This window comes from Gorilla gorilla, chromosome 19 (assembly GCF_029281585.2).
Source record: "Gorilla gorilla gorilla isolate KB3781 chromosome 19, NHGRI_mGorGor1-v2.1_pri, whole genome shotgun sequence".
Lineage (NCBI taxonomy): Eukaryota > Metazoa > Chordata > Mammalia > Primates > Hominidae > Gorilla > Gorilla gorilla.
Genome location: NC_073243.2, coordinates 99168383 through 99179970, shown reverse-complemented (window position 1 = coordinate 99179970; position 11588 = coordinate 99168383). Strand labels below are relative to the sequence as shown.

The 11588-nt window shown below is 36.9% G+C and overlaps 1 long non-coding RNA gene across 1 annotated transcript; it reads left to right on the top strand.

Annotated features, from left to right (window-relative positions):
- Positions 1 to 4694: 4694 nt before the first annotated feature.
- LOC129528130 (uncharacterized) lies at positions 4695 to 10061 on the top strand. Its single transcript, XR_008673353.2, has 3 exons — positions 4695 to 4817; positions 5408 to 5541; positions 9359 to 10061. It is a non-coding gene; the product is annotated as an uncharacterized lncRNA (long non-coding RNA).
- The last annotated feature ends 1527 nt before the right edge of the window (positions 10062 to 11588 follow it).

The window sequence follows — 11588 nt, the reverse complement described above, 5'->3', positions numbered from 1 at the left end:
AGAGAGCTGTTAGAAAATTAAATAAATGAAAGAGTATGCTTAGTACAGGAAAACAAACATAGGTTTCAATAACTCGACCTTCCCAAAAAGACATATTTAAAGGCTACTGGGTTTTTTCTTAGTTCAGGATTACTTTTCTTGCCTGATCCTGATTCTAATAATTTCCTTATCTGAGTCCCATATTATTATTTTATCATTCTATAAATAACTAAGATGGTCATTTTCTGATATCAAGATCATATTTATATTTTATGTATTTATAAACTTGATCAAAGTTGATGTAAACTGTTCAATGTTTACAGAATTGCTTTTATCATCTAATCCTGGACATTTCTAGGAAAGAAAAGGCATGCTTCTAAAAATAATACAAGGAGAGGAACTAGAAACTGAGGCTATTATCGGAAAATGGATACATATAGTCATGATGCCACGTACCAGTTGTTTTGCCAAAATGGTTTTGCATGATGCATGATGTTTCATCCTGGAACGATTTCTTTTTATGTGAGTATTGTTTATGAATGAGTTCTACTCATTTCCAATATAAAAAATTTTTTATGACAATTTCCATTTATTTTTCTGCCTTGGCTTTAATGACAGAATAAATAATTTAAACTCTGAAATTGTGGTGGAAAAATATACCCTCAGGTAATGTCAAATAACCCCAATTTTGTACTCAGAGTAATTTCATAAAAAATTTATTTGAAACAAATGGCCTGCCTTTACAAGCCATGGTTTCATACTTTTACCATTTCATAGCCCCACTTATGAAGATTATACATGACTATTATATGTGAATGTGCAGAATTGTAGTTCCTCAAATCATTTTTAATGTGTTAATGGGACAGAAATTACATTATAAATATATGTAAATATTTAATTAATTTTTATATATTTGAGCAATGTACCTTTTAGCCAAGCTTCTAGTTAAATTGTTATACATTCTGAATAAGATCTAGATATACAGATTTTCAAACACACAGAGTATTTATATAACATATGTATTATATGTGTGTATATGTATAATCCATGACTATTTTTATATGTGTATCTATATGTTTACATGCGTTTAGGTACACACTCTTATATATTTCCAAACTTTAGACAATGTTAACTGAAAATATTACTCACAGTCTTTGTGTCTCAGTTTCTTCTTTCATAAAGTGGGAATAATAATATAATATAAATCAGAGTTTTTTTGGAATAATGAACTAAAATAAGTCAAAAATTATGCTTAGAATAGTTTTACAAGCACATAGATTTTACAGGCACACTAAAAGCATAGGGTTTAGGCTGACTGATAACAGTTATGGCAATAGCAACCATATCAACAAGAAGAGGCTTTGCAAGCTGCGACCTGGAAGGAGAACTGTCAAAAGCATCCTTTAATGTATCAGGTATCTGTTACAGGTAGCAGAGTCTGTCAACAAAACCAGGTTAAAAATTTTCATTTGGCTATTAGGAATAAAAATGAAGCTTAATATTAGGCAATAGTTAGAATACAATGATTCTGGCTTCCTCTAATAATTTATTAAACTCCTCCTTAATATTATCACAGAATAATGATTTGGAAAAATAAGGGAGAAATGAATGCAGAAATTTTCAAGTGATCAATTATTGTAAGGGAGACAGAAATTCTGTACATAGGAAAAAGTCATAGTCTGGGAAGATATTCAGAGTCTAGAAACAAAATAGAAGAGGAAGGCATATTTTCCTTTGACTCTTTCTCGCACCTTAAACCCTGCAATCAGTCCACTTAGTATTCCTAAAAATGCACATTTTCAGTAGTTCTAACAAAGTGAAAATTTTCAAGGCAGCATTCTATTGGCACAGCTTTATTATCACTACATGCAGGACTGTTTTAAATGCTGAGCCACAGCAGATTCAGCAGAACACAGTCATAAGTTTAGAATCAACACATTTAGACCAAGATCCCGATTTGTACAAATGGTGGAAAGTAAAATTAATTTTCTGAGAAAAGTGAAAGAAATGTTGGGATGGAGACTAATGAACGTCTTATGCAGGAAAGAAGAATGAAGACGACAGTAACTGAGGGCTTAAAGCAGGCAAGGGCCAAAAAAACAAACAAAAAAAACCTGTGAGTCGAATGTGTACCCTTCAGTTTTAAGTTGTTGATTGTATTGCAGTGTACCCTGAATTCTGCTCATCCAAAACTTCAATAAGAGTTTTCTTGCACGCACAACAGCATGTGGAGGAAAGCAAAACAGCAGAAGCACTGCCCAGTGTAGAGTGAAGTAGCATAAAAAGATTCCAAATTTGTTGGAGCCAATTACATAGCAGAATTAAACAGCAGAAAAGATTGTAAGAAATAACACAAGAGGGATGGACCTTTTCTGAGGACATTCCTAGGTGATTAAGTATTAGAGATGTAACTATTATATTTGAACATTCAAGGGAGGCCGGGCATGGTGGATCACACCTGTAATCCCAGCATTCTGGGAGGCCAAGGTGAGTGGATCACTTGAGGTAAAGAGATTGCAACCAGCCTGGCCAACATGGTGAAGCCCCGTCTCTACTAAAAATGCAAAAATTAGTCAGGTGTGGTGGTGCGCACCTGTAATCCCAGCTACATGACAGGCTGAGGCAGGAGAATGGCTTGAACTCGGGACGCAGAGCTTGCAGTGAGCTGGGATCGCGCCACTGTGCTCCAGCCTGGGCGACAGAGCAAGACTCCATCTCAAAAAAAAAAAAAAAAAAAAAAAAAAAAAAAAAAAAAAAAAGCCATTCGAGGGAAAGATATCCCCAAAGTTGATTCCTTCAGGCCCCAAAATATTGGTTACATAAATGTACAGACTCAACAGCATATTTGCCTGCACATGTTACTGGAATGGCATATCTGCCATGCTCATTGCCTTGGTAAAGAGAACCTTAAACAAGAGAATTTATTTAAGTTTAAATACAAAGAGATTCTTAGAAGTGATTTGAGAAAAAAATCAGGGAAGATAAAGTGTTGATTCTGTAGAACTGTGTGACTCAAAGTGTGGGCTGCAGAGCACTATCGCTGGCATCCAGTGGGAGTTAGTAGGGCATGTAGAATCCCTGGCTCTGACCCCAGACCACTGAGTCCTATTTTTAAATTCATCAATATACCCAGGTACTTTAAATGCACCTTGAAGTTTCAAGAGCAACACTCATTACAGTTGTCTGTTTCTGTGTAACAAACCACTCCAAAGTTTAATGGATAAAAATAAAATTAGTTTTATTATTCTCATTTCTTATGGTTTTTAGGAGATTGGTTCTTTTGCTGGGTTCACTTTGTGTCTTTTATGCAGGTGCAGTTAGATAGTGGCTTGTGCTGGACGTGCAAGATGGCCTCACTCATAAGCCTGTTTCTTAGTGAGGATGGCTGAAAGCCTGGGATATTTCTCTCTCTCTCTCTCTCTCTCTCTCTCTCTCTCTCTCTCTCTCTCTCTGTCTCATCCCCCAATGCTCTTCTCTCTTTTTTTCTCTGTTTCTTTCTCTGTTCCTCCCTGTGGTATCTTGACACCTTGGGCTTCTTTTCAAAATACTTAAATCCAGTCTGGTGCGTGGCTCATGCCTATAATCCCAGCACTTTGGGAGTCTAAGGCAGGCGGTCCCTTAATCCCAGAGTTCCAGACCAGACTGAGCAATATACCGAAACCCTGTCTGTCTCTACAAAAAAATGCAAAAATTAGCCAGGCATAGTGGCATGCTCCTATAGTTCCACTTACTTGGCAGGCTGAGGTGGGAGGATCACCTGAGCCTGGGAGGTTGAGGCTGCCATGAGCCCTGATCACGCCACTGCACTCCAGCTTGCATGGCACAGTGATATTCTGTCTCAAAAAAAAAAAAATTAAATCCCATCAGCATAAAAAAAAAAGTTCCAAGGTGTAAGTGGTGAAATGTATTACCAAGCTTTTACTCATAACATATTTGCTTATGTTTCATTAGCCAAGGTCAGTTACAAGTTCAAGGTCAGAGTCCATGTTGGAGGCAGAAATTCATGAGTTTGAATTCCAGCATCATGGTTCAGTAATGACCACGAAACTTATAGTCCACCACTTGCTCTCAAGAATCTTAGTTTGAATAGTCCCCTTGCCTGCCTATGATGCCAGCCAAAGGAGCAACAGCATAAGCCTATTACAGACTTTCCCTGTAGTGAAGTTTGGACTGCCACATGAATGAAATGTCTATAATGACCTTGGCATAAATGACCAGGTGGGACTTTGAGAGCTGGTCCTCCATTTACATGCAACCTATAAGGTTATCTTTAAAGAAAACAAAACAGCAAAAAAACCCCCAAAAAACAATGGAGTCATGAGGACAGTAAACATCTGGCTGTCACCACAGCATTCTAACAGTGAGCTGGCTTTCTCGGCTTCACTCTGCTGATCATTGATAGACCACAGACAACCAGCCATCAGTGTCTAGAAGAGAGTGCATAGAAATGCTTATTTATTCTGTTGAAAAGCAACCTTCATTTAATATTACAGTATTTCTAATAAAAATGCTGCTCATAGAACTAAATGCACACATTTCAGTTACCTAAATGGCAGATGGCTGGTCATTTGACATTTGGTAATAAAATAATGGGGGCATGAAAAGCCCCATTTTCTCAAGGCAACAGAAACATTAAATATTGAGACTCACATAGGGCCTGTCTATATATACATTCAATAAGATCTAAACGTTTCTTGTTCCTTTAATAGGTAAATAAATTGGAATTCGATTAGAAGAGTTACGTTGGCGAAAAACAAGTACATGGCCAGTATTACTCTTGTTGCCATAAAAATTAACTATGCATTCAGAATAATTATTTGTCTCCAAATATAAAACAGGTAAGATACTCAGAGCTTTCCACAATATAAATTGCAATGTCTAATATGAAGAGGGGAGAAAATATGACATTCTTTAACAGAATTTGGCTTCCACATAAGGGCTGAATTAATTGAATCGCCTCCAAGTCTGAGGAGTGAGAACATGAAATCATGGGGTGACCCTCCAACTAAAAACCAGAAATAATTTTACATGAACGTCTACAAGTAATTTGGGAAGCCTTTCTGAGCACTAGTTTGGTCTAATATAAACTCACAGCTATAATATAGTTTTGGAAAGTTTTATATTTTGTCATCAGATTTGGGGATCAGTGATAAGCAGTGGCTACTGGCATATTCATTGTTCTATAACCAGAGATAACATTAGAATTTATTTCGATGGAATAAGAACAGTTTCATTCATCTTTGTATATCATAAAGTATAGTCACTAAACAACCCTTATCCACAGAAATACCACTGTGGCTTTTCCTGCCTTGGGTCTTCTGGAGCTCTGAATATATGACTTTGTCCCCACCAAGTTCTTTCACTAGAGTAAGAAATCAAATACTCTAAACTTCACAGTTTCTCAAATAATATCCTTTCGTTTTCTTAGGTGCTAAAATGCAATGCGTGATATTCAATGAGCTAGACCAAGAATAGGGTCTAGAAAATGTATGTCTTCTATAGAAAGTGGCAGCAAATGTTCAGACTTTGAGATGCCAACTCTTCTGATCTGTGAAATCAAGGGTAAGTACTCCAATGTGAATAACATGGAGCTTTGCTGTTTTTCAGATAATTTATTTGAGAAGTTGCTGTTACTTTAAACTGCTTTGAAGGGTCTGGGGAAGAGGGCATTCAAATTGACGTACTATATTTTAGCAGGACCTACTGAAAATTCAAACTTTTGTTTGCCTCCTTGAATTGACCTCAGTACAACAGCCTTGAGCTGAGATCAATTTAGAAACATCCTAAATGCATATTATTTATAAAAGTACAAACAAAATGGATCAGCCAGAAGTTTAAGAGATAGAACTGGGAAAGGGAAAGTTTTAAGAACCCTCCTAGGAGCTAACTCAAATGTGTGGATCAAGAAGACTGTGCACATATGCTGGGCTGCACCCACACACAAGTAATCAGAGGAAAGTATAGAGCACGAGTGATACCAATCTCCAAGCTGTACACAGACCCACCCACATAGGGCAGAAGCACAAGGGACAAAAGATGACCTTGAGATAAATACTGAAAATTAAGCTACACTAACCAAGGGTCAACTCCTTGGAAACCAGGCTTAAAATGAAATTATACTCATCTGGCCATCTGAAATACTGAGCAAAACCATGCGTGCACTCTCTCAGTACAAATCATAGAGGAGACTTCCATTCTATGAGATCCTGGATTAATATGGGCATTATGGATGGGATTCGGTGTCACTTCCCCCACCCTCAAATTCATAGATTGAAGTCCTAATCCCTAGCACTTCAGAAAGAGTGGTAGTAAGTGTAATCCTATGTATTCTTATGAGACAGTATTATTGCATATTAATTCTCCTTTATTAATGATTTAAAAAGCCATTTGATAAAACAATATGTACATCATTGTAATGTTTGGAGAGTGACATAGAAATGTGATATATTAGACTTGACAATAGCTACATGAGGCGGCTAGGAATGAAGCTGTATTGAAATTGGAAAATGACACCAGATGATAACTTGAATACACAGAAATATATGAAGGGAACCACAAGGTTAAATAAGAAATTTGATATGATAATCTCTATACATTTAGAATTATTCCCTTTCCTTCTCAATGCTTTTTAAAAGAAAACATATATATATACACACACACACGTGTATGTGTATATATATGCATATAATATAATGCTTATTAATGATGCTATGTGTACATAAAGTGAGTTATTAAAACACATTGTCAGATTTTTAAAACTACATAGTATAATGTGTATAAAAATATTAACACATAAAGTGTGTGGAGTATATACAGGAATACAATTTTCTATATAGGAATACAATTTTCTATATAGGAATACAATTTTCATATTTACTAAGAAGTCACTATAAATCTGATTTTGGATTCTGATAAATTACGTATTGTAAATACGTTGCTCTAGAGCAACCACTAAGAAATGAAGAGCATTAAAATGTTACACTAAAATGTATCCAATTAATATAAAATAAGGTAATAGAGGACAAATGAAGAAAATGACATAAGAGATAAGATATATGTCAAAATAACAGATATAAAACTAACCCTATGAATAGAAACAATGATTGTTAATTAGTTAATCAAAACAAAAGCAGAGATTACCAGATTTGTTGCAAAATAATAAGATTCAACTATTTGCTGTCTGCAAAAGACACACTTTAGTTTCAATGACATATACATAGTGTCTTTAATTTAGTAAAGTAAAAAGATAAAAAAGTATACAATGCAATCAACATCCATAAAGAAGCTATACTGGCTATAGTAATATCAGAAGAAATATATTTTCATATAAAATATGTTACTATTGGAAAATATAAATATTTCATATTCATAAAACGTAAAAAAATCAGGAGGATATACCAACTATAGACATGTTTGCAGCTAACAAAAGAACTCAAAAATACATAAAACAAACAACTGACACAATCAAAGAGCCAAAGATGCAATTAAAAAAAAGTTGAAGATGCCAATACCTGATGATGTGGTTTGGATCTGTGTCCTCACCCAAATCTCATGTTCAATTATAATCGTAAATGTTGGAGGAGGGGCCTTGTGGGAGGTGATTGAATCATGTGACAGCTTCTAATGGTTTAAAACCATTCCCCTGAGTGCTATTATCTGGATATTGAGTGAGGTCTCAAGAGATCTTGTTGCTTAATAATATGTAGCACCTCCCTGCTCCCTCTCTTTCTCCTGCTCTGGCCATGTAATACATATCTTATTCTTCTTTGCCTTCCAATATGATTGAAAGTTTCCTAAGGACTCCCCAGAAAGTGTCATACTTCCCGCATGGCCTGTGGAACTGTGACTCAATTTAAACTTCTTTTCTTTATAAATTATCCAGTCTCAGACATTTTTTTAACAGCAGTGAGATAACAAACTAAAACAGAAAATTAATACCGAGGAGTGGGGCATTGCTAAAAGATACCTGAATATGTGGAAGCAGCTTTGGAACTCAATGATGGGCAGAGGATGGAAGAGTGTGGAGGACTCAGAAGTAGACAGGAAGATAATGAAAAAATTTGGAACTTCCTAGAGACTTGTTAAATTGTTATGACCAAAATGCTGGTAGTGACATGGACAGTAAAGACTAGGCTAGCAAGGTCTCTGGTGGAAATGAGGAACTTATTGGAAACTGGAACAAAAGTCACTTTTGTTACTTAGCAAAGCAATTGGCTGCATTGTGCTCCTGCCCTAGGGATCTGTGGAACTTTGAACTTGAGAATGATGACTTAAGGTATCTAGCAGATGAAATTTCTAAGCAGCAACATTTTCAAGAAATGACCAGGCTGCTTCTAATAGCCTATGCTCATATATGTGAACAAGTAAATGACCTGAAACTGAAACTTATATTTGAAAGAGAAGTAAAGCATAAAAGTTTGAAAAATTTGTGGCAACCTGGCCATGTGGTACAAAAGAAAAACCCATTATGGGGGAAGAAATTCAAGCATGCTGCAGAAATTTGTATAACTAAAAGGAAGGCAAATGCTAACGTCCAAGACAATAGAGAGGCCTCTAACGCATTTCAGAGACCTCCACAGCAGCCCCTCTCATCACAGGCCCAGGGGCTAGGAGGAAAATATGGTTTGGTGGGCCAGACCTAGGCCTCTGCTACCCTCCACAGCCTTGGGACACTGATGCCGGCATCTGAGTCATGCCAGCACTATCCATAGCTAACAGGATCCAAAGTACAGCTGGGGCTGCTACTTCAGAGGATGCAAGCCATAAGCCTTGACAGCTTCCACAAGCTGTTAAGCCTGCAAGTACACAAAGTGCAAGAGTTGAGACTTCGGATCCTCTGCCTATGGAAAAGCCTGGATGTCAAGGCAGAAGCTTGCCACAGGGGTGGAGCTCTCATAGAGAACTCTTACTGGGGCAGTATGGAGGGGAAATGTGGATTTGGAGCCCCCACACAGAATTTCCACTGGAGCACTGCCTAATGGATCTGTGGGAAGAGGGCCATCATCCTCCAGACCCAAGAATGACAGATCCACCAGCTTGGACTGTGAGCCTAGAAAAGCCACAGGCACCACAGGCACTCAACACCAGCCAATGAAAGTAGCCACAGGGGCTGTTACCTTGGAAAGTCTCAGGGCAAAGCTGCACAAGGGCTTGGGAGCCCACCCATTGTATCAGTGTGCCCTGGATGTGAAACATGGAGTCAAGGGAGATTATTTGGTAGCTTTAAGATTTAATGCTTGCCCTGCTGGGTTTCTGACTTGCATGAGGCCTGTAGAACCTTTTTTTTCACCAATTTTTTCCTTTCAGAATAGTAGTATTTACCCAATACCTATATTTACATTGTATCTTGGAAGTAACTAACTTGTTTTTTATTTTACAGGCTCATAGGTGGAAGGGACTTGCCTTGTCTCAAATGAGACTTTGGATGGTGGACTTTTGAGTTAATGCTGGAATGAGTTAAGACTTTGTGGGGGCTGTTGGGAAGATGTGATTATATTTTGCAATGTGAGAAGAACCTGAGATTTGGGAGGGGCTGGAGTGAAATAATGTGTTTTCTATCTGTGCCCCTATTCAAATTTCATGTCCAATTGTAATCCTCAGTGTGGAGGTGGGGCCTGGCGGAAGGTGATTAGGTCATGAGGGCAGTTTTGAATGGTTTAAAACCATACCCCTTGGTTCTGTTCTCATGATATTAAGTGAGTTCTCAATAGATATGGTTGATTAAAAGTGTGTAGCACCTCCCCCTCTCTTCCTCCTGTTTCAACCATGGAAGACATGGCTACTTCTCATTCACCTTCCACTATGATTGAAGGTTTTCTGAGGTCAGCCCAAAGTTATCATGCTTCCTCTATGGCATGTGGAATCATGATCCAATTAAGTCTCTACTCTTTATAAATAACCCAGTCCTAGGTATTTCTTTATAGTGCATGAGAACAGACAATATATCCCACTTTTAATAATAGATGGAGAAATAATCAACAGGGAAATAGACTTAAATAACACTAATAACCAACTAGATTTGATAGGCATGCATAGAGAAATCACCAAACAGTAGCAAAATACTTATTCTTGTCATTCATAGGTGGAACATTCTTCAGAGTAAAATTAGGCTTGACATAAAAGAAATCATACATTTAATATGATTGAAATCATAAAGTATGTTCTTTGATCAAATTGAATTTAATTATAAATTTAAATTATGTTTGAAAATATTAACAGAAGGAAATTTGAGAATTCACAATTATGTGAGTATAAACAACACATTTTTATTTTTGCTATTTTTTAACTTCTATGTTAGGTTCAGGGGTCCATGTTCAGGTTTCTTAAATAGATAGATAAATTACATGTTGCAGCAGCTTGTTGTACAGATTATTTTATCAGTCAGGTAATAAGCATATTACCCAATAGGTAGTTTTTCTATCCTCACCCTTCTTCTACCTTCCTCTGTCGAATAGTCCCCAGTGACTCTTATTCCCTTTGTTGTGTCCATACTGATATGGTTTGGGTCTGTGTCCCCACCCAAATATAACCTTGAATTGTATTTCCCATAATCCCATGTGTCAAGGGTGGGACAAGGTGGAGGCAACTGAATCATGGGCATAGTTTTCCCCATGCTGTTCTTGTGTTAATGAGTGAGTCTAATGAGATCTGATGGTTTTATAAGTATCTGGCATTTCTCCTGCTTGCAGCCATTCTCTTCTGCCACTCTCTAAATAGGTGCTTTCTTCCATAATTTCCTGAGGCCTGCCAAGCCATGGGGAACTGTGAGTCAATTAAACCTCTTTTCTTTATAAATTACCCAGTCTCAGGTATTTTTTCATAGCACCATGAGAATGAACTAGCATACATATGTACTCAGTATTTAGCTTTCACTTATAAGTGAAAACATGCGGTATTTGGTTTTCTGTTCCCCTTTTATTCACTTAGGATAATGGCCTCCATCTCCTTCCACGTTGCTGTAAGAAAAATAATCTCATTATTTGTTATTGTTGCATAGTATTCCATGGTGTATATGTACTACATTTTCTTTATCCAGTCTACCATTGATCAGCATATAGGTTGATTCCATGTATTTGCTATTGTGAACAGTGCTGCAATGAACATATGCTTGCATCTTTCTTTTTTTAATTATACATTAGGTTCTAGGGTACATGTGCACAACGTGCAGGTTTGTTACATATGTATACATGTGCCATGTTGGTTTGCTGCACCCATTAACTCATCATTTACAGTAGGTATTTATCCTAATGCTATCCCTCCCCCATTCCCCACCCCATGACAGGCCCTGGTGTGTGATATTCCCCGCCCTGTGTCCAAGTGTTCTCATTGTTCAATTTCCACTTATGAGTGAGAACATGTGGTGTAATGGGATAACCATCTCCACTTCCCCACTTATACTACCCTTCCTTAGCATCCTTAATGCTTTTTTGTTACAAGTAAATTTTTTCCCATTTTAATGTCATGAAAATTTAGCCTTGCATTTTCTATAAGTTCTTTTTTTTAATTTTAATTCTAGGTGTATGGTTTGTGTCAGAGGATAGGTTTATTTTGTATATATAAATATATATACCAAAAACTTGTTTTATCAGCAATTTGTTGGAAACACTTAT